The following is a 25,086-nucleotide window of genomic DNA, read 5'->3' on the forward strand; positions in this document are numbered from 1 at the left end:
GATGTTATTGTAAAATTGTCTAAAGGAACATAATACAAGACATCTCTTATCTCGCAAGTAAAAAAAATTTTATTAATTAACTTTTCTATTTCAACAAATAAGTGAGGAAAACAGTTTTTTCACTTTGCAGGGAAGACCATCAATTTTAACGAAAAGTGACTCACAGACTGCTTGTAGGGAATAAAATTATCTACAAAATGAGACTTGTTAAATTAAAATCGGTGCATTTTTTCTGGGGTTCAGGGCTATTTTACGAACTCGTAAATATGCCCATTGTTATTTTTTCGTCCAGCTACCCCAGTTTAAAAAAAAGAAGTTTCTAAGATGAATAGAAGCCGAGATATTGGAAAATTTACAGCGCGCATCAATTTGAACTTCGCGACTCGCTTGGACTAGCTTCCCCCATCACTACGCCGCGCCGAACAGTTTACTTAGCGAGTACCTTCTCTTTAAAGAGCTCGTGAGTCGTAAATTGTCCACATTTTTCAATGCAATTCACGAGAAATCGTAGTTTACGTCGTAAATTTTATTTTGCGAAAAATTCAGGTCTTAATGTTTATAAACAATTGCGCTACGATTTTTAAAAAAATTGTTATCTTGGCTCCTGTTGGTCGTAGACGGTACTTTTTTTTTTAATTTTGTATTTTTTGCCAGTTATCCATTGCTTCTATTTTCGGTGAGGTAGCATAAATAGCAACAATTTTATTAAAATTGTTTATAAGCGAAAAACGCAAGGTTTTTTAATGCACAATTTGAGAATGTTAATGTCAAAAAAACGGTGATATTTTTTGATAGGTTGCTTAATTACGTCTTTAAGATTACAATGACGCTTTCAGAATCATGTTTGGTTGAAAATTAACGCCTGTACAGAGGCTTAAAGTTCATAACTCTTGGAGCCTCCGTTATAAACAAATTGAATTGTGCGAAAACTATTGTACCTACAGCGCCCACTTTTGGCATACTTTTAAAGTATGCCAAAACCCTCAACTTGTCATAGGTTTTATAAAATTTTAACAATAAATGCGACAGTTATAAACAAATTAAAAAATGGGCACTTTTCTTGTTTTTTTTGTATTACTTTTTTTGTTTATTAACCGATTTTAATTTAACAAGTCTCATTTTGTAGATACTTTTATTCCCTATAAGCTGTCTGAGAGTCACTTTTCGCTAAAATTGATGGTTTTCCCTGCAAAGCGAAAAAAACTTTTTTCCTCACTTATTTGTTGAAATAGAAAAGTTAGCTAATAAAATTTTTTGACTCACGAGATGAGAGAAGTCTTGTATTATGTTCCTTTAGACAATTTTACAATAATCTCGCGGATAGGAATTTTTTGAGTAAAAATTTTATTTGCTTGGCCTACTAACTGGTAACTGAGTAGTTTCTGTTTATAATACAATTTTACAAATCTACAATTCTTTACATTTTAGTAACTCTGATACTCTGGGAAAAGAATTTAATTGAGAAAAGCAGCATTCATTAGGGCTTATTAAATCATTTCATTTATTTATATTTGGTGAATTTGAAGAGATCTTTGGAGTTAAGAAGTATTTTAATGAATAATAGCATACATTTCGGTCAATGTACTCAAAACATCTTTAACATTTTTTGCTACTGTTTCTATTTAATTTGGTATTTCTACTACACTGAATCGAAATTTTTAGTAGTAGTTTTCTATTCATAAAGCACCAATAGTTTCTAAGTGTACTCGAATTACCTATAAACGTTTTTCTGTTTTTCCCTATCTGACATTCCACAGGAAGAGAATATAACTAAAAACTCTGCTAATGAATTTATTTCACACTCGTCCTTTTCTTCCCTGCTTTAGCAAATGTTTCTGTTATACTTTCGGGAGGAATATGTGTTAAAATTTACGAAATACCCTTAGGACCGCGGACAAAAGCTGACGCTTCGAGTGCGTCAAAAATTAATTTGAAACGCCAGTACTCGCGGAGACCTAAGCAAACAGCACTTTCGATTGAGCATACAAAATTGTCTATTAAGTACCTAGTTTTTTACCATTCCCTGTCGAGGGTCCTTCTTTTTATGTGAGAGAGTACGGCAGCGAAAGAAAGAGTCGTTTTTCTATTGTTCGATAAGTGCGTGGATGTGGATTGTTGGGCAGGTATTTATTTACAGATTTTTGTCCGGACAGATCGATTAAGAATCGGTCTTGAGAGGTGTGAACTTTGTTCAATTATGCATGTGAAATTTGAGAATGTACGCGTACGTTTTCGATGTCGAGAGCAATTAGAAGTAAATATTTGGATACCTATTTGTTATGGCCATCTTATGCATAACGATAATACTTGTCCATTTCAACAGTGCCTGTTCCATGAGAAACAATACACTTTAATTTTAAATACTTTTCACTTTAGAATAGAATAAAGGACCACGCACACAGTTAATGGGAATCCGCTATCCGTCAAATTGTATGAAAATTAAATATAGTTTGATATGTCCTGATCAAAAGTTGTCACAGGCCCGAGACCCACAAATGATAAGCGATATTGAAAGTGACCGAGTCCCATGGCGCTAATACATAGCTTTTTTACGGAAAACCGGATGGCTCTTCTTTCTCTATCTCTTTCTCTCTGAGAGAAACAAGACGAGATTCATAGGATTTACGTAAGTGACAACTACGTAACTTTATATATCTAAGAATAAATGTTTATTAAATGACGAAAATATGTTTCGGGACATAAACGACTACAGTTCATAAATTCAATATTAAAACACTGTAATTTTAATAAAATACTAAATAAATATGTACCTATTACAACGTACGTCTATTTATACACGAAATTTAATGATTTCCAATACTTATATTTCACAATATAGGTAGTACATTGTAAAAAAGTCGGTGTGACTGAAAGCAATAATGGTACGGAGTGAATTCATTGAATGAAATTATTGAGTAGATTTAAATATAGGTACCAGTTAAATTCTCCAGATAAATTTATACCTAAATCAGAGTAAATGTCCTCATTATTGAGTGACCCCACCCAATTGTATGGTTGTCGTGCGTTGTCTTTGTCTATTCACATCGTCCTCATTAGGTCATCCATGTCGTGACGTGGTGTATGGCGTGTAGTGCTGGATAAGTATTCGTTTATCCGGTTATTTTGGTGAAAATTATGTTTAAATGCAGTGGTTTGATTACAAAAATTAAAACCAATATATTGATTGAGTCTCGATTAATATTTGGTTAAATAAACGGATAGTTAGATTATTACTTACGTCTCTGTAACGTACAATATAGATTATGGCAATCTATTCGTCCGATTAGTTCACCAATCTTTAAATCGAGACCCAAAATATTGTCTGCAAAATTTAAGGAGAATATAAACCAAACCATGTCTCAATTACTCAATAATAGTCAAATTTAGAGAAAAAGCCAACTGTTAGTTGGTTTTGCATACTCAGAATAGAGTCAAAAGTCATAGTCAAAAAAGTGATAGCAGAAACTCGGATTCGAGTAAGATTCACTCACTCCTGTTGCAACAATTTCACACATTAATAGAGTGAACATTTCACTTAATCGAGTGTGGACAGAAATTGATCACATTGCTGACTAAAATTGAGTGAAATTGCTAGATTAATGTTGATCCTTAACGATAAGATAATAATTATGTTAACTTACATCAGGTATAAAAACTTGTTTTCCAAAGTTCAAAGTCTTCAAATAAAGGACTTTATGATCAGCGATCTCGCTTTGTTTCTCTCAGAGAGAAAGAAATAGAGAGAGAAACGCTATAGGTCTTTCTGTAAAAAAAAGACTATGTATAAGCGCGATATAAATTTTTGGGTCTTGGGCCCGTGAGAATTTTTGATCAGGACAAGATTTACCATTGTACATTTTTTCTCTGTAGTTGATCATTTGTTTTTTTTTTATATAATTTATTGTTTGTTAGTTAGTATGTGGTGTGAATAAAGCCATTATAACAATATTTTAAAAGAATATTTTGTCTCAGTGTAATTTAAATAGAATAATAGATTTTCCTGTTACATCGTACCTACATTGCATATTGAAGTCGACATGTCTTGAAAGCAAGTAAATATTGGGAAAACTTTATTTACAAAAATTACTCAAAATTTAACGATCCTTCAGATCGTTCAGATTTCCACATTCCAGGAATCAAAACAATTTATCTATACAGAAAGATTGTAACAATTTGAAGCTATTCGACGGTCCTAACCCCAGTTTGCGGAACTAATATAAATTTCTTTATTTCGAAGATATTGACAGCGGGAGTGTTAAATGGCACACCCTGTATATTGGAGTAACGAATTCAGTAATTCTTATCATTAAAGCAAATTTAACTTTATATTGATGGAACCCTGAGTGACAATTTAGTTTTATTGTAGACAATTGTATTCAGAGCAATAAAAGATTTTCACAGCAACATTTATAATATTAATCAAATGATCCACTACATAAACCACATTTAAATATTATATGTTAGGTTATAATGTTTCACCTACTATAGTTTTTTTATTGTTATAAGTTTAACTAATATAAAAAGTTAGTAATATCTTTGAAAGAGTGAGTAATGTGATGTGCGATTTTAGTACGATGGTGTACTTGTGGTTTTTATTCAAATTTTGTATAAATTTAGCAAGTATAAAAAAAATTTATGTAAGTAATGTAATAATAATCTATCAATTGTCAATCAGTTTTATGTTAATGTAATTCTAATAGTAAGTCAATATGAGCTTGCCATTGCTTTATATTCTAAATATAATAACGCAGTAATAGGAGTTGCGGCAGTCGAGGTGCCAAAGGCCTGAATCAAGAATTAGACTGAAACCTTCGAGCTATGATGTTGGTTCGAAAGGAGTGTATCATTGGCTTAAATGGTAAATCATTGAGACCATGATACCATTTTCTTCGTGTGGAATATAAAACTTATAAAAACAATACAATTTTGGGTGACGTTGTAAATATCGTTGGCAGTTGTCTAGATTATTACGGATCATAACTTTTACTTTGTTTCTTTAATAACATATTTTTTATTATCAGCTTCTATACTTAATATAAGCATTAAACTAATTTGCATGTATTCTAAAAATTTCCCAAGCGTAACTCAGGTCCTTTGACCGCTAGACCAAACAAATTAAATTTTTACTCGAAAAAAGTCCTATTCGCGAAATTATTGTAAAATTGTCTAAAGGAACATAATACAAGACATCTCTCATCTCGTGAGTCAAACACTTTTATTAGCTAACTTTTCTATTTAAACAAATAAGTGAGGAAAACAGTTTTTTCACTTTGCAGGGAAAACCATCAATTTTAGCGAAAAGTGACAGATAGGGAGTAAAATTATCTACAAAATGAGACTTGTTAAATTAAAATCGGTTAATAAACAAAAAAGTTATTGCAAAAAAAACAAGAAAAGTGCCCATTTTTTAATTTGTTTATAACTATCGCATTTATTGTTGAAATTTTATAAGACCTATGACAAGTTGAGGGTTTTGTCATACTTCTAAAGTGTGCCAAAAGTGGGCGCTGTAGGTGCAATAGTTTTCGCACAATTGTAAATTAAAAAAATTTATTATAAAAGATGCATTTTTTCTGTGGTTCAGGGCTATTCTACGAATTCGTAAAATGCCCATTGTTATTTTTTCGGCGAGTTACCCCAGTTTAAAAAAATATATATAATTTTGTACGATGAATAGATACCGAGTTATTGCGAAATTTACAGCGCGCATCAATTTGAAATTTGAACCCCCCACCACCACGCCGCCGGCCGCCGGACAGTTTACTTAGCGAGTATCTCCTCTTTAAAGGGCTCGTGAGTCGTTAATTTTCCACATTTTTCAATGCAATTCACGGGAAATCGTAGTTTACGTCGTAAATTTTATTTTGCAAAAAATTCAAGTCTTAATATTTATAAACAATTGCGCTATGATTTAAAAAAAAATTCATATCTTCGCTCCTGTTGGTCGTAGAGGGTACTTTTTAATTTTAAAACTCTATTTTTTTGCCAGCTATCCATTGCATCTATATTCGGTGAGTTATCATAAATAGTAACAATGTTATTCAAATTGTTTAGAAGCGAAAAATGCACGGTTTTTTAATGTACAATTTGAGAATGTTAATGTCAAAAAAACGGTGATATTTTTTAATAGGTCGCTTAATTACGTCTTTAAGATTACAATGACATTTTCAGAATCATGTTTGGTTGAAAATTAACGCCTGTACAGAGGCTTAAAGTTCATAACTTTTGGAGCCTCCGTTATAAACAAATTGAATTGTGCGAAAACTATTGCACCTATAGCGCCCACTTTTGGCACACTTTTAAAGTATGACAAAACCCTCAACTTGTCATAGGTTTTATAAAATTTTAACAATAAATGCGATAGTTATAAACAAATTAAAAAATGGGCACTTTTATTGTTTTTTTGCAATAACTTTTTGTTTATTAACCGATTTTAACTTAACAAGTCTCATTTTGTAGATAATTTTATTCCCTACAAGCTGTCTGTGAGTCACTTTTCGCTAAAATTGATGGTTTTCCCTGCAAAGTGAAAAAACTGTTTTCCTCACTTATTTGTTTAAATAGAAAAGTTAGCTAATAAAAGTTTTTGACTCACGAGATGAGAGATGTCTTATAATATGTTCCTTTAAACAATTTTACAATAATCTCGCGGATAGGACTTTTTTCGAGTTTCTCTTTTATTTTCGCAAATTTTCCTGGTGTACACGTGTAGAAAATATCCGACAAATTGGCTTAGTGCCTACGCCGCTGGTGGCGAACGTGCGTGCATTACTCCCTTAAGAAGATTTATAACATTGAACGCGATACTACGCGCCAGCGGATAGTGTATAAGATTTCCTACCGTGATATTCATCCCTTTTTGTTACCCACTTACTACCACGGTGGGAATTAATATCGTTCGCTGTAAAAAAGACGAACAGGTGCGCCGGGGTGACTACATTAAGGCCGAATTTATTCGCCTACCTGCAAGTCTTAACTTCTTTGTGGTAGCGTATGTTAGGATTATAATGTTCCGTTTATGTGAACGTATGTGGACGCAAGAGGAAAAATATGCAAATACCCGCGACACTTTTTAGGCTTAACGGCGATATAATTAGTTATGTGCTTGCCGAGTATTTAAGGCGCATTTCTCAAATTATCGCCCCGGATAAAAAGCCTCACTTGAGGTATTATAAAAACAATCTGGTGACAAGTTAATTGATGCCGGTCGCATTTTGTAGGGTGGGTACTTGCCACCGAATAAAATCTGAATAACGACGGATAAGTAATGTCAGAAAATAAACTTTAATTTGTGTTAGGTATATTTATATTCTAATTACTTGTCAGAGCAAACTTATAGTTGTAAAAAATATATCATTTATTGTGTATTGAACTATTGAATTAAGCGATATTTAATTTTTTTCTCTGAAACACAATTGACGTGTTCTGAAATTCATCTGGAAAATGTGTAGCGTTCTTGGTGAATATTTTTTTATTTATAATCTTTATCATTCGTATTGATTATAATTTATTATTTTTTACTTATTCACATCTGCCAATCTTCTGCGTTTATATTTGCAATTGTTATTTTAAGAAGTTTTCCTACATTGGCCAATTTAAATGTATGTAGTTTTTCTACACTAAACGCTTCATATGGAACTTACCCTAAAAAATATATCTAGGTATAGTATAGTACGTAATAATAAGTACCAGGAAAGGGTAAGAAAATAATAATTTCTTACTCATAAGGAAAGCGATTGTAAAAATTATTTAACAGTTGTCTGTGTTCCGTCGTTCAGCATTTACCAAGATCACAGGCGAATATCTAAAATAGTCGAAGTTTTTAATAGATGCTATTTTTACTAATGGTGGCAAGAGGCATCAATTACTTCATATTTTAGTAATCCCATCATCTGCATCGTTGTACAATGTCATGTACATGTCTGCCTCTGATCTGAAGCTTCGCATCGATCAATTTATTCGATACCTATCTAGCGAGACCCTAATGTCTGACGTGCCGGTGAACAATCTAGGTTTTTTGCTGTGGGATGTTGGTCGTGCCTTTGATTGTCGTTTATGCGTGTGTAAGTTTAACGCTTTGCTTGGCCGAGTGTATGGCACGTGTTTTTAGCAAGATCGGTAGCATTGTATATTATGAGCATAGAGCGGCACACGACTTGACCACAGATTTAGTCTATTTCTGCTACAACGCATATTACCGTTTACTAGCATAGATTATTACTGTTTATTTATTTGATTGTCCCCATAAAGTTTCCGATGTCTACTCATAAGTGTATCAATACTGCTACTTCGTGAGTCAACGCTTTTTCATCCACAGTAATTTTTTTCTCAGCCACTGCTTGTTTTTGATTTATATGTTTCTCCGTATACAAAGTGGCCCATTTCAAACCTAAACACCCTGATTGAAGTTGTAGTTTTAAATGGTAGCAGGTAATAATAATATTTGTACTTATGAACATGTCATTTTAAATACACTCCTGCGAATTTAAAAAAAATACGAACATTTAAATTTAGAATTTTGCAGAAAAATGAAATAATGAAAATATTATGCATTTATTATCGCAAAAAAGTAATAGTAAGTTTTGGAGTAAACAAAAAAAACAGATAACTCAATTAATATTAATATTACCTTAGCCATTAAGCATTGAAAACAAAACACGCCAATGGTGTTACACAAGTTATATGAAATCAGGAATAAAGGACGAGGTATTTGTAGTAAAAGAAATTTAAACACTAAAACAATCACAATTAATGAAATAAAATGTTAATAAAACCTTGTATCTGGAGTAAAACGTCTGTGAAAGAAAGAGTTGTTTTATTTATTTATGTTCCCAAAATTAAAATGAATTATATTTTCTTTTTTTATTTTTTTTTGTTTCTTTCAAGGCTTATTTTGTATATAATAACAAATAAATGTATCATAATATTTTTAAATAATTTTATTAAAGCTGGTCGAAATCGATTAAAAAAACACAAAATGAATCATAAAATTGACACAATTCCTAAGTGACAACATTTTTCAGCCCAGAAATGAACCATGTCGTTAGCCTACCAGTTCACCAGATAAGAATCCTTTATACTTTTATTTGTGGGGTCATCTGAAAACTTTAGTGGAATGGAACAGTCTAGTGGAAAACAATTTCAAAAAAACTAAAGCATCTTTTCATATTATGTAGTTTCAAAATCTACTTAAGTAACTTGATTATTGATTTCTTCCCATCCTTAGCCCGTTCCGTAGCCACGCCTATGGTTTTAAATCGACTTCTTAAATTCATTTAGCCAGATGAGATACATGTTGTACGATAAGGTGTACCTACAATTTTATTACCATTAGTTAATAGATACCCATATAAAAAATTAACATGTACCTACCTCTGGTTGGAGAACCCAAAGGGTCTTTAGGTAGCGCTGGGTTGTTATTTATTCGAATTAGAGATAAATTGATACGATTACCATGAGAATTCTCGTGACGCATTCATAGTCAAGGGCTCCGGTAAGGTTCAGTAATTGTAAGTGAATGAGTATATCCTCTCTAGAACGATTGATATTAAGATCTATGCAGGAAGTTGGCTGGTGTATGGTTCAGGTTCATTTGTTGCCCCCATGTTGGGTTGTTTCCATCACTAGTTTACTCTGTGTTAAAGAAAACTCGAAAAATTTGAATGATTGTATAAAATGTGTGGTGGAATTCCAACATTTTTTACTGTGTTTAAAAACTGTGTAGTAATTTCAAATCGTTTAACAGTCTTGTTTAAGCTCAGTTTGAGCACTGGAATTTACCCCTCTCCCCTCTATATGGAAATTATTTAAAATTGTGCCGCTGTTTAAAAAAGACCTGATAATATGTACTAACTATCGCTCATAGTTACAATTAATAATTTTTGAAATCTGTGCAAATAGAAACTACTTAAGGGGTACCTCAGGGCTCTATCCTTGGCATCCCATTGAATAATGATATGGTTAATAATTTAACGATTGTTATTTTCAGACGACATTAAAATTTGTTCTAAAATTGCTAATATGTCGTCGTCATATAACTTGAATTAAGTTGATGATTGATGTGTTAAAAATAATTTATATTTAAATCCAGATAAATTAAATGTTACGTAATTTACCTGTAAACAAAATATAAGATCTGCATCTTCAAATCTCGACATGTTTCATTTAATTTCCGCCACACTCTCACTCACCGTTCCAATATTTTCGGCTGAACGGCTAGTACGAGGGCGGCCTGTTTTTTTGTCTGCAACCGAACCTGTTTATTCAAATTTGCCAGTTAATCATTTCATTCGTTCCTTCTACCGAAAATTCCACGTAATTTGCGCAAAGTCTCAGCTACACACTCTCCGTACTTGTAATGAATTTTCACAATCTTCACTTGCTCACCCGCACAACGCTGCCAACTCTTCGGAATAAAAATGGCACACAATTCGATCCAAATGAAAATCTGTTGGAATATTATAGTCACCAATTTATTTACATATTGACATTATATATTGACAACCTTGAAAAGGTTGAAGGGAACAGAATTCCTTTATTGTTTTAGCGTGACCTTTTTGACCTGTATTTTACTTTTTGTTTGTATTTCTTTGCGTGTATCATATTCAGTTATGTCGTTGTATAATTTTTTTATCTATATAAGTAGTATGTTCTGTTATTGGACTGTGACCCGTCGAATAGTGTAAATAAAAAAAAGGAAAAATAATGGTTATGCAAAGTTTTCTAAATGTTTGTACATTTTCAACATGCTGAATTTAAAAAATTGTGTGAACACTCTTTACGTAAAATTATTATTTGTATGTTAAGCGCCTAAATGTTTCATCACGATTTTAACAGAAATGACACAGATCGATTGAGAAAAATTCAAGAAATAGCCATACCTCTTTCTTATCTTAATAAATTCAGCGCCCATCATTAGTGACGGACTATTTGGATGTTTCCTAAACATTTTTTAAATATTTCTGACATGAGTATAATCCATCGGTGTAGCCGTAGCCTGTAGGTGTTGATAGCATTAGAAGGGAATTAATAGTACTAATAATATTTATTGATACTAATAGTCAAATCATGTTCTACAGAAATCTGTGGATTGTCAGAACCAATTAATATTCCGCTATAAAAAAATATACTATATTGCCATGGTTAATGGCTTGGACTAATGGTAATATATTGCTGCGGCAAATCAACATATTTATTTATAAATTTGGAACGTTGATTGAATGCATAATTTCCACGGCATCGTTAAATATAAATGTTTTGTTTCTCCTTTTGGGGGTTTTACACAGTGCTTTGTCGATTTTTCGCACAGAAAAATGTTTTCCCGGACCAGGATATACAAATACATACTCCGGGTTTGGTATAATTTATTTTATTAGATTCAAAGAAAATGTGAAAAAGATGCGTACAAAGAAAAAATCTATCACTTCTGTACTTTTTCGCGCTTTGCCCTGTTGTAGTATTTAGTCGCTTTTTATTGCAGAACGATATCCTTAAATAAAAATACATGCTATCTTTTCCGGGATATTAATTTTTGCAATTCCGAATGCAGGCCGGGAAATATGGCCGTATGTTGTAGACGTTCCAAGCAGAGAGTCATTAAATGAATAAAACTGAATGCAGATTTGTTTTTTTGGTAATATATTACGGCCCGTTTTAACGATATGGGAGTTAAAAGGCTGTAGTAGTAGCATTATTTTCCTCTGTGAAAACATTCAAGCTAAATCTTAAATAGAACCACTTGGCTCTTTTTAATATTGCTCTTATATAGACTCCTAGAATTTGATTTCATCTTCAGAATAAATCACTCGTTTGGCCTCAGTTTTTTTAAACTAAATTTACTGAAATAAATGGATAAATAAGTTGCTTACTTATACGTTTTATTGGAAAATAAAAGGAACGTTAAAACATACATAGAATAATAATTATTCGCAAATAATATATTTGCATTTTAATTCCGTTTTCTAAGTATCTAAAAGACGGTTTAGTTAAATTGAACGAAATGGACTATTCTGTTCCAGAAAAAAATCTCAGAGCTGTTACTTATTAATTCAATTGAATAATTGGAATTTAGTTGGAAACTTTTTTTATTTCAACCGAACAAAGTTGAAGTTCAAACTCAAACTAATCAACTATACCATTATTTAATTGTTCGAAAATTGCGAATTGAGGTACCCAATAATTACAGTGGTTCAAAGTTAACCCAAGACGTGGGGACAAGATAATCTCCTAAGGGGGGGGGGGGTGTTTATACGCGCAGTTTTTGTCCAGCATTTTAGAAAATTTAAGAAGCAATATCACTTCACTGTAACAGTTATATAAGTTTTCTTGAGGGTATAAAACAACTAGCAAGACATTCAAAATAAGGGAAAAAAGTGTATTTTTACCTCGTATGTTTCCTGAATTTTGCACGCCTATTGAACATACAGGAAATCACGAACGGTACTATAAACATACACAAAATGTTTTTAGGAAACTATTAACTAATGCAATAATAATAATATCTCTACTCCTCATTCTAACTACGAGAATTAGCCCAGAAGTCGGAGACTTGTGCGGGAGAGGAGGCGGCATATTATTATTACGCAGGCCGCATTTGCGCCCAGGAACAACTTATGTTGGTAGGCCCTAACCACCATTCAGTGCAGGAATGAGGGAAACCTGGAAAACCTCATTAATTAGGGGGGTGGTCAAATGCCAACCGGTGTCAATCTCTCACATTGACCCAAGCCAACATTCTTCCACCCTACCATACCTGCACAGAGGGTGCCAAGGCGTACAAGCATAGCTAATCTACGGTCTACCGGCCGCGGAATTCGAAACCCGGGCAGATCGACACATCGATTTAAGTATTGACGCCTTAAATCGTGCGGCTATCGACCGTGTAGTGTGTCTAGACACAATTATTGAGTATACATATTTGCAAATATGCTGGACAAAACAGGAAAGGTACATTTTCTGATGTTTACATGTTCTCCGTGATCTTTTGATGCGAAAAATTAAAAGAAGCTGCTCTAGCTTCGAGGGATTGTCAAGTATCGATACCGACAAAGCAACTAAATCAAAAACTTTCGAAGATATTCTATTTGAAACTTGAATTTTATTTTTTCATTGTACGAGTATATTTCCGCCACTGAAAAAAGAATTAACTCCCATGACTTTTAAAGGTGGTAATATCTGCCCCAGAATCAATTAAAATCTTCACAGAGATCGTCCGAAACAGTGGCCCGAATAAGTATTCATATGCTGCTTCAATACCAACCACTTGATTGGCACATTTTCCATAAAAATTCGACAATTTTTAGTAAACTTATTCGGTATTATGTAGTGTGATAAAAAACAAATATGTCCAGTGACTGTGTGCCTTGTTTTCGGGAATGATAGCCACATAACTTTTGTCTTCTATATTTTGTACTGACGTATTTAGTAGTTCATCTCTTCTACAAGCCTCACGATCGCCCTTTATTAAGATAACCTCAAAAAGTTATAGAGTATGTTAGATACCTTCATTAACCAAAAATTATTTAAATTTTTTATTGGGTATTTTGCCACCTGTGAGAAAAAATATATTTTTTAATGAAAATGCCTAACCATAGTTTTATACTGAAAGAAACAGACAAATACAAAAATCACATACTACATATACAGGGTGATTCAAAATTCAGTACAAAGAATTTGATGGCGTATTTTTTAGGTCAAAATAAGAATTAAAAGGGACTGCGTTTATTTTGTTGAACTGTGTATCAAATTATCCTTGAACTTGGATCCTTCTTGGCCACAAATACTAAAAAATGAAGTAATAGTACATAGAATAAATATCAAATGATTTTTCTATCACAGGCAAATACAAATTAAAACTGTCAAAAATAATTCGCTAGCGTTTGCAAAAAACTGTCCATTCTTGAATACAAAAGCAGTGCTTTGCAACCTAGAATCAAAAATAGCTATTTCCCTACCCTGCTAACGAGAATCGATTTTTTTGGATGTTCAAATCTAAAAATATATACGAGAGGAAGTCATTCATTTAAAGTGACTCAAGAACGCTTTACTGCGCTGAAAAATACTAGTTTTATACTTGTGCACAAATGTTTGTACACAAAACACTTGCCAAACATCGTCTTCGAATCTATTTCTCGGTAGCTGTTGGGAATCGTCAGCAAGCGTAAAAATGCGAACGGAAACGTTGAATCCCTTTGATGCGCGCTGATTTACCGACTCAATGTTCAAACAGACGATGCGTATCCGTACACGCACAGGCATATTTTATCCGCACTCACCGTCATTATCGTCTGCAATCAGTGGTGTACGCTAGTGGAGTGTTGCGAGCTTTGAAATCTTAACATTTTTGCAAAGTTTTATGTACGTCACTGGTCTAGAACAGTAAAAGTACGTACACGAATAACCCGAAGGGTTGATGTTAAGTGGAAATAAAAAGTAATGAATGCATTCAGTACGTTTGCAATTTTGTTTAACAATTTCGTGTACCTACATTAACCATCGAATAGTTTTTATTACCTGGAATTTGTGAATGATTTTCTACCACTGACTAAAGCCCGACGAACCGCTGCTACTCCTTTCATTTAATTAAGGATAAGATAATTGTTAACTTGTACTCATACATAGATCAATTATGTAAATGACACACTTAGTAAAACGACATTGTCATTAGTTAATTACTTTCTAGATAACTGCCGGCTTCTGAGTGTTTTCGATGTTTCCAAGCATAACACGAGTTGAATGGAACACTGCCTAGTTATTCTAAAACCACTTTCGCGTTTTTTCATATACGGGCTTGCGTAATTTGGTGTTGTCAACGTATTTTGTATGCATTTATGATATTGATATTAGCGATTGAGCTGTGAAAGGCAGAAATTTCTTTAGTTTAAAAAAATATATTCACTTTAGCTTAAAATTTGTCCACTTGTGATATAATGATAAAAGAATATACAGTGTGTCCCCGGATGGAATGCTGATATTTCGAGGAAAAGTGTTATTCTTGATAAAAAGTTTTGCTTATCTTGAGAAGCCATTGGCAGTAATCAAATATGTAATAAATAAAATATACAACAACATTGTCCTAAGCATAGTGCCTTTACTTTTCGTTTTCTTTAAAAACTGTATTTAACAAAGTTGTTCGAGAACTGAAACAACAATAAGAAATGCTTAAATCCAGGGTTTAGTCAAAAAAGAGGAATAATCACATTTTACAAATCAGACGAATCATTTCTTCGTTTATGGTGCCAACAGTTTCCTTGACTTTGACCTTCAAGGTCATTTGAAGGTCAAGTTATTTTTTTTTAAATAGGAACCCCTAGTTTTTATTGCGGATTTGGAAAGAGCAGGAAATTTTACGTTTAACTATGACCTTGACCATGACCTTCAAGGTCAAATTAACCTGATTTTGACATGATCTTGAGGGTCGTTGTCAAAGTCGTAGTCAAGGTCGTACTTGAAGGTTAAATTTCAGCTCTTTCCAAATCCGTAATAAAAAATAGGGGTTACCAATGAAAAAACAACTTTGACCTTGGCATGACCTAGAAGGTCACTGTTAAAGTCATGGTCAAGACCATCTTTGGACGTAAAATTTCCTGCTCTTTCCAAATCTACAATAAAAAAATTGGGGTTTCCATTTAAAAAACTTAACTTGACCTTCAAATGACATTGAAGGTCAAGGTCAAATCCAAGGTCACCATCAGATAGCCAGGGAAAAATCATGACACTTTTGTCTGAAACATTTTTTCCCAAAATGCTTTCCAAAGTTTTTCTGCCGTACCGGGACTTTTGGATAACCCTGTATATATTTTCACTTATGGAAACGTCCGTATTCGTCATAAATGTTGCTATAGGTACTTGCCTGGTGATATCCAAATGGAAATAATTATTTTACACTATCGATCGGCCACCTCTCCGGCAAACAGTTGGCTTTTATTAAGTAAGGATAAATATAATTTGCCGGTGCCTTTGTTATATTAGCCCGTTTAGATTTGTTTTAATTCGGGTCCGATACCGACCGGGCCGGGTTTTAATTGGCGGATGTTCAAATTCGCGACCAATTCGGATCAATTAGCGAGCGTACTAATAATTTTCAATATTTTAACACCAATTAATTCGACGGCAAAGTATCGATGTCGAACGGGGCCGATCGGGATCGATAGGGGCTGGTTTGAGGATGTATCGCGTTTCATTTTTAATTAGTCACACAAAGGATTGTACGATCGTAACGGAAAGATGAGTAAAATATAATTTTAGTACATATTATCCTTTCTACTGGAAATATGCTTTCCAAGTTTTGAAAAATCCACAGATACACAGTGGCTGTCAAATTTTAAACAGGGTGTTTTAAAGGAAAGTGCCATAAATTCAGAGTCTAGATATAACGTCAAAAAATAAGATGTTTCTCTATGGAATATGGGCTTGTCGTTTTTTGTTCCTGAGGTTCTGCACATCAAAGATGATTTAAATAAAAACAATAAAATGCGTTGAAATTTAATAATACATTTTTAAGGATACTAACTAAATTCATCAGTGTCCTCAGTTTTTGACAGTCTGCTAGATGTCGTTAGCTGCGGCTTTTCCCAGTGATATTTTATGGCAATTTTTATGAAGTTAGCTTCATTACAATGTAATACCTTTGTTGAGTTGCTCAAAATTTGCATAAATGCAATGGTATTTACAAATACCATTGCTTTTATGCATTTTATTTTGCATTTTCAAAAAAAAACATTTGAATAAATATTTCTATCTGTTTTTTTTTTGTATCTGTCACATGATAATTTCAGGGAAATAATTTTTAACTGTTAACATTTTGAAAAAAGTTTGAAATATAAAAAACGCTATACAAGTTTTACAACTGAAAATTTTTCCCAGCAACAGGGTTGTGTCTATGAGAAAAAAATGTCCTGAGGGTCATCAGGCTTTGTGAAAGTCTATATAATTTTTTTTCATCTTATATATGAGTAACAGCCATTGAAAATATGACATCATTTCCAGAATTTAATTATCTTGTATCAATCAATTGCCATTACCAATACAATAAACAGATGAAATTTGCTACTATTGTTACAGAAAATTAAGTAACGTGGGCACTTTGTTATTTAAGAAAATATGTATTTCAAAGCATTGATATTAACACATTTATTTGGTTATAATATTTAATAATTTCTATACATACCTATATCAAAATTACTGATATTTATATAAAATGTATTTATAGTCATGATCATGCAACATAGAAATAAATATCTACTTAATAGAAAATATTGTTACGTATATTATTAAGTTCTTGTTTTTGGCTTACGAAACGCAATGGTTCAATGGATATATCTAATAAACCGTAATATATTACATTTAATACAATACGAAGACTTGTTACTTATTATTTTGATATGTATAGCACACTCCAGAAAGGAATACAATAAAATGACGTTGAAAATAAGTAGTTGGTGTCAGCAATACAGATTGTGAAATTCTAAGTGAAGTGTGAATTCAGAACTATATCAAAAGTGTCTGTAATAGTCTCCTGTAAAATTATCTTTAATTTTACTAATGAAATTTCAAATTCAAGTAAGTTAAAAACTTAACAAAAGAGTTGCCTAAATGAATATAATTTTATTTTAACTTTACTCATGTGTATAATTAAATTGACAATATTAGTTACAGCTATAGTAGTGAAATTAAACTAAAAATTAAGTAACAGCTTTAACAACAATCAATGTAAAATTTAACGGAAATTGCATTGTAAGATTTTCATTTACTATTCGTAGAAACTGGATTTGAATAATTATATTTTTACTGCATTTTTCCAAAATACCTACATATTATTTACATTGCTCATGTGCAATTTGCCATTCATTAAAGTATGTATTCTAAATAAAATGTGAATTTTGACCATCTTTTTGCTGATAAACTTTTTAATTACTCCATTTTTTTTAACCAGATAATTTATCATTTCTCCTCAAGTTTAAATGAGTATAATATTATACAGAATACTTCAAATTATACTATACAGGAAAATGCTTCGTTTGACAATTATTAATAATTATACAGGGTGGTCATATTTAAAGCGTACATATACGATAAATGAAGATAAATTGCTTAAGGCGGGCGTTTATATGCGCAATTTTGTGTCAAGCATTTTAGAAAATCTAGCCAGGTTAAAAACAATAAATCTTCACTGCACCAGTTATATAAGTTTTCTTGAGGATATAAGACAACAGACAAAATAAGGGAAAAAGGCATATTTTTACCTCGTATGTTTATCTTACGTTTCCTGAATTTTGCACGCCTGTTTAACATAAAAAATATTGCGTACGGTACTATAAACATAATCACACCCCTCAGAATGCTTTTAGGAAACTATTAACACATGCGTTAATCACAATTATTGAATATCTTTACAGATTTGCTGGACAAAACAGGCAAGGTACATTCTCTGATGTTTACATGTTCTCCGTGATCTTTCAATGCCTGGATGGATCTGCTTGTTCTATCATTGTATTACTAAAAGTACGATTTCTTGTCCATTAAACACTCACCTTTGCATTGGCGATGGAATGAATGAGATAATGGAGAACATTATGGTAAATAAAAATTCGTGGATTCAAAAACCATAGGATTCAGCTGATTCACCTCGTCAAACAGAAAAATTACTTTGTGACCTTTCTCAGTTTGGGTCTAGACTGCGTTTTGGAGAGATCCTTCCCAGGGTTCCCAGCGACCCTGGAAAACCCGGAAAAGTCAGGGAATTGAGAAACTGACCCTGGACTGAAATCCAGGAATTTGATGCAAAATACCAAAAAGTCATGGAATTTGTACCATTTCAGTCAGAAGTCCTGGAATTTGCACCTTTCTACCTTCTCACAAAACAGAAACATCACGGTAGCATCTAATGCAATCGTTTGCTTATTCGACATTCTCGCGAATGCAGAACGCAGCGGTAAAACTCGTATAAAGAACTTCGAACCGCCTTATTCGTCTAGTGCTAGTGCAGTGAGTTGTAATGAAGTATGGCCACGTTGTAAAAAAGTTCTGCATAACATTTATATTTTCATTAAACATTTTTTTTTCGAAAAACGGTGAGACCCATCGATTTTTATTTGATCCAGGGTACCTTGTTATGTGGAAAAATTTTTTTTTCGATAATCCACTTACTGCAGCGATGACATAATTTTTTTTTAAATGACAACGCATATTTTTTTCGTTCGAAATTGATGACAGTGATAATTATCTAAACAACGGTGTGACAATTTCGATGTCTTATATAACAATTTTTTTTAGAAAAATGCACCTTAAGTTCTTGAATGCAATAATTTGCTGTTTACGGATCAAATGCCTTAGAAAATAATTTATTCGGCAGAAAGCATTTCAGATAACTTAAGTTGCAACTGGTGTTATGTAATTATTTGCGGAATTATTCATCAGATATTGTCAGGATCCTGATTAAACTGCAAAATTTAGAACCAAGTTCAACCGCACAAAATCCAAATAGTATGTAGCAAATTAAGGTCGACTTTTTGTCTTCGAGTTTGCCGATAAATTCCTCAAAAAAAAAAAATCCAAAGAAATGTTTACTTGAAAGGAGTAGATTACCTGAAATATTGAAGACTAAAAATCAGTACCGATTTAACATTCTTTGGTGAAATCGTTTAATTCGAAATGGCAAAACTTAGTGAACGCGAAAGAATTGATATTTTGAGGATGATTGGTTTCGGCGATAAGTTACGAACCCATCAAGAAGCTTGCCAATTATTTAATGCAACGTACCCTGACAGACCACCAATTACGCAATCTACGGTTAGTAGGGTACTGGCAAGGTTTGAGGAAACTGGTAGTGTGAAAGATGCTCCTCGTGCGGGTCGTCCTAGAGTAGATGATGAAACTAGATTGAATATCCTGGTGGAGCTCCAGGACAACCCTCATTCTAGTACAAGGTCGATTGCATTGAACAATGATATTTCACATGTAACTGTGGTGAACTTTCTCAAAAAAGAGAAATTTCACCCCTATAAGGGTCACTTGATACATGCATTGACTGAGGACGACCCAGACCGCCGTCTCCACTTTTGTGAAGATTTAATGCATCGATGTAACGGAGACCCCGACTTCCTCAAGAACATAATTTTTTCTGACGAGGCTACTTTTTATCTTAATGGATCGGTGCATCGACATAACTGCCGGTATTGGTCTCAGGAAAACCCGCACTGGGTGCAAGAAGTAGATCATCAGCACCCCCGAAAGGTGAACGTTTGGGCGGGAATAATAGGGCGTCGTATTTTAGGCCCGTATTTTTTCGAGGAAAATTTAACTGCTGCTCGCTATTTGGATTTCCTGCGGTTCGATTTGGTCCCAAGCTTAGCAGAGTTATTCCCGAACAACGAGGATCCTGATATTCCTGAGGAAAGAATTTGGTTTCAGCAGGATGGTGCACCGCCCCATTATGGAGTGCAAGTACGGGAGTACTTGAATAACACGTTTACTGGCCGGTGGATCGGGCGACGCGGAACAATCGAGTGGCCTCCGCGTTCGCCTGATTTAACACCTCTAGACTTTTTTTTGTGGGGCTATTTGAAATCGCGTGTGTACACAAACAGACCAGGTGATTTGGAAGAACTTAAAAACCGTATTCGTTTTGAAATAAATCAAATCGACCCGGGAATGCTTGAACGAAGTGTAGACGGCGTTTACACACGCTTAGGACAATGCCAAATGGTACAGGGTGGGCAATTCGAACAATTTCGCTAGACTTACACAAACATTAGTGTAATTTTACTCGTTTGAAATGTAATTTTGTCAACTTTGTCCTTTTCGGAGCCATTAATAGTGTAAGTAGACAATTATCACTTATAAGAACTTAAGGTGCATTTTTCTAAAAAAAATTGTTATGTAAGACATCGAAATTTTCGCACCGTTGTTTAGATAATTATCACTGTCATCAATTTCGAACGAAAAAAATATGCGTTGTCATTTAAAATAAAAATTATGTCATCGCTGCCGTAAGTGGATTATCGAAAAAAAAAATTTCCACATAACAAGGTACCTTGGATCAAATAAAAATCGACGGGTCTCACCGTTTTTCGAAAAAAAATTGTTTAACGAAAATATGAATTGTATGCAGAACTTTTTTACCACGCTGTATATACTGTGGTATGGCTTTCACTTGCGTATGCTACATATTTAATTTTGTGGTTATGTGAATGTGATTGTTTCTTTTATGACCATACAATAAAGGGATTTGGGTTTTTTGATGGAATATAATACAAATTCCTTTGTTATTTGTTGTGATCTTTAATTATATTGATCTTTAATAAGTACATACTTATAAAAATGTTCTATAAATTATTTGTGTATATATTTTTTTAAACTTGAGGGAAACCTATTGTTGAAGAACTTATTTCATATCAGAGGTCAGGGAAAACATTCATCTTTAGGTATGGAAAACCCTGGAAAGTTAGGGAATTCAAGTTTTCAAAAGCACTGGGAACCCTGCTTCCTGCTGGTGTGTGTTGTTACAGGAGATAATTAAATGAAAAAAATACCCATTGTTCGGATCTCGCTTCAGCTACACCGTATTTATCATTAACAGGAGCCGTTTCGTCGTTGTCGCGATCGATGTCTCGAATATAAAATAATTATTCCCATTTAAATGTTAATCAGGGACGTACTTCATAGGCTTAAACAATTGCCGGGATTTCGCTACGGCTCTAAAATTAATATTATGAATATTGCCCCGGCCGCCGACATCGCGTTTGTGTATGTAAATATTCCACTATAACTTTACCGTCGCCGTGTGGTTTATGGCGTCCTAACGGGAGGCGTAGGAATTAAGTGCCGCTTTCTAATTTTTCGAAAACTCGACCGGCTGATTGTCCAGGCCTCCTAAGATTATTTATACACATTTAAACGAACGGTCGCCGCATTTTAACAGAATCTAATTAACACCTCGCTCGTCACACGGCGGGGCCGGTTCAATTTTATGTCCTGGCATTCGATTTCCTCGTAGAACAATGTGTTTGGGACGCGCGACATTAATTGAAATAACTTTCACGAAAAGATCTCGCGAGTTAATTAAGTGTATCGCGTAGATTTTACGACAATAGCGAAAATCAATTAAGGGGGGTAAGGGAAGGACATAATACTGCGCTTGTTTTCCAGTTTCTTTTTTTGACGGAAGTGTCCATAGAAGCCAAGAAATTCCTACAACAATGTTCATTATAATTTTAAGTAGATAACAAAACTTATCAGTCAACATATTGTTTCGAAGGGCTTTTGTTGCTTTGTCAGCAAGTAAATTGATAATAATGTGTCACGAAAAAGGCACCACGGGCATTTAAAAATCAATAGGATGAAAGATACTTGTTACACGGAGAAAAAATATATTAAAACTTTACATAATTGCGGCAAAGTCGACTATAGTTTATATAAAAATACGACTATAATACACAAGGAAAATTAGCGAAAATAAAAGAGAAACTCGAAAAAATTCCTACCCGCGATATTATTGTAAAATCGTCTAAAAGAACATAATACAAGACATCCCTCGTCTCGCGAGTCAAAAAATTTTATTAGCTAACTTTTCTATTTAAACAAATAAGTGAGGAAAACAGTTTTTTCACTTTGCAGGGAAAACCATCAATTTTAGCGAAAATTGACTCTCAGACAGCTTATAGGGAGTAAAATTATCTACAAAATGAGACTTGTTAAATTAAAATCGGTTAATAAACAAAAAAGTTATTGCAAAAACAAGAAAAGTGCCCATTTTTTTAATTTGTTTATAACTATCGCATTTATTGTTAAAATTTTATAAAACCTATGACAAGTTGAGGGTTTTGTCATACTTTAAAAGTGTGCCAAAAGTGGGCGCTGTAGATGCAATAGTTTTCGCACAATTCAATTTGCTTATAACGGAGGCTCCAAAAGTTATGAACTTTAAGCCTCTGTACAGGCGTTAATTTTCAACCAAACATGATTCTGAAAGTGTCATTGTAATCTTAAAGACGTAATTAAGTGACCTATTAAAAAAATATCACCGTTTTTTGACATTAACATTCTCAAATTGTGCATTAAAAAACCGTGCGTTTTTTTCGCTTACAAACAATTTGAATAAAATTGTTGATATTTATGCTACCTCACCGAAAATAGATTCAATGGATAGCTGGCAAAAAAATACAATTTTTTTTTAAAAGCACCCTCTACGACCAACAGGAGCCAAGATAAGGACTTTTTTTAAATCGTAGCGCAATTGTTGCGCTACGATTTTTGTAACATTAAGACTTGAATTTTTCGCAAAATAAAATAAAGTTTCCCATGAATTGCGTTGAAAAATGTGGAAGATTAACGACTCACGAGCCCTTTAAGAGAAGGTACTTGCTAAGTAAACTGTCCGGCGGGGTGATGGGGGAAGCTCGTCCAAGCGAGTCGCGCGCGCGAGAAAAGTGAAAAAAATAACAATAGGCATATTTACGAATTCGTAAAAAATAACCTGAACATCAGAAAAAATGCATCTTTTATACTGGATTCTTTTAAATTACAAAAATGTCACAAAAATTATTAAACGAAATATTAATTAAAATTTCAATTTCGGAATTGTTTTACTATTATTAAATAAATAAATGAAGCTATCGTTCATTTAAAAAGTTATCATGTTTGTTTATAACAAATTAAAAAATGGTTGTTTTTTCGCAATAACTTTTTTGTTTATTAACCGATTTTAATTTAACAAGTCTTATTTTGTAGATAATTTTATTCCCTACAAGCTGTCTTCTTCGCTAAAATTGATAGTTTTCCCTGCAAAGTGAAAAAACCGTTTTCCTCACTTATTTGTTTAAATGGAAAAGTTAGTTAATAAAATTTATTGACTCACGAGACGAGAGATGTTTTGTATTATGTTCCTTTAGACAATTTTACAATAATCTCGCGGATAGGACTTTTTTCAAGTAAAAAATTTTATTTGCTTGGCCTATAAAGGGAATTATTACTTATAACTTTGAAAAAAATCTGAGTCAGATTACGTCCTCAAACAATTTTATTAGATATTATATGGTAAATTTCGGTTTGTTCCGTGTCAAAAGGTCTTCAAAATGCTATGTGGTAATAATATTAGTAAACAAAATATCCCTCTTAGTTCTCCCTTTCGCAATTGTAATATGAATGATTGATAGAAGGTGCCTATAATAAATTAAAATTACCTGAATCAGACCAAATTCCGCATTGTTGCACTGCACTGCTAGGCCATTTGATGACATTTGTTGAATTTATGGCCAAGTATCCTAGTGCAGCTGTGTTTGTGCCGCGTTTGCCCTCGTGTTCATTCTGCAACTGGGCGACCAGACCTGTATTTGGGTATGGCTAAATAAATATGGGAACAAGTTTTTCAAATATTTCAATGCTGAGTTGCTACGTCAGCGACCGAACATGGTACATACTGCCAACCTCTTGGTTCTTCAATTGAGATCGGAAAGACTATACTTCAGTACCTCACGTATAAGAGTCAGAGACATGCTTAAATTAGTATAATTTAACAGAATTGTTTTAGATAAATGTATTTTAAACTTTAAACAGCTGTCTATAGATTTCGGGTTCAAGGAAAATTGACATTTTCTTTCATATGCATGTTCTATTTTTCTTTATGGAGACAAAAATGGTTGTCCACTATACTAATCATTTCCGCGATTTCTACTTCCAGTCTGTATTTTTGAATAACAGTGACATACATTCTGTTACAAACATTACAGAAATCAGTAACAAAATAAAGAATTGGATTTAAAGTATCATTCATTGGTTAGTAATACAATTGAAAAAACAGAATAGGAAAGGTACTGGAAAATATAGCAAAAATCGAAGTCATCTCCACCTTTCTCTTTACCTTCTCCCCTCTCCCTCTGTTGTGATCTTTAATTATATTGATCTTTAATAAGTACATACTTATAAAAATGTTCTATAAATTATTTGTGTATATATTTTTTTAAACTTGAGGGAAACCTATTGTTGAAGAACTTATTTCATATCAGAGGTCAGGGAAAACATTCATCTTTAGGTATGGAAAACCCTGGAAAGTCAGGGAATTCAAGTTTTCAAAAGCACTGGGAACCCTGT

The 25,086-nt window shown here is 33.2% G+C and overlaps 1 protein-coding gene across 2 annotated transcripts in view; it reads left to right on the forward strand.

Annotated features, from left to right (window-relative positions):
- The window catches only part of LOC108911518 (ephrin-B2), a 382,567-nt gene that overhangs the window by 273,313 nt on the left and 84,168 nt on the right, over positions 1–25,086 (forward strand). The window lies entirely within an intron of this gene.

The sequence above is a fragment of the Anoplophora glabripennis genome, unplaced genomic scaffold (assembly GCF_000390285.2).
Source record: "Anoplophora glabripennis isolate ALB-LARVAE unplaced genomic scaffold, Agla_2.0 scaffold77, whole genome shotgun sequence".
Classification (NCBI taxonomy): Eukaryota; Metazoa; Arthropoda; class Insecta; order Coleoptera; family Cerambycidae; genus Anoplophora; species Anoplophora glabripennis.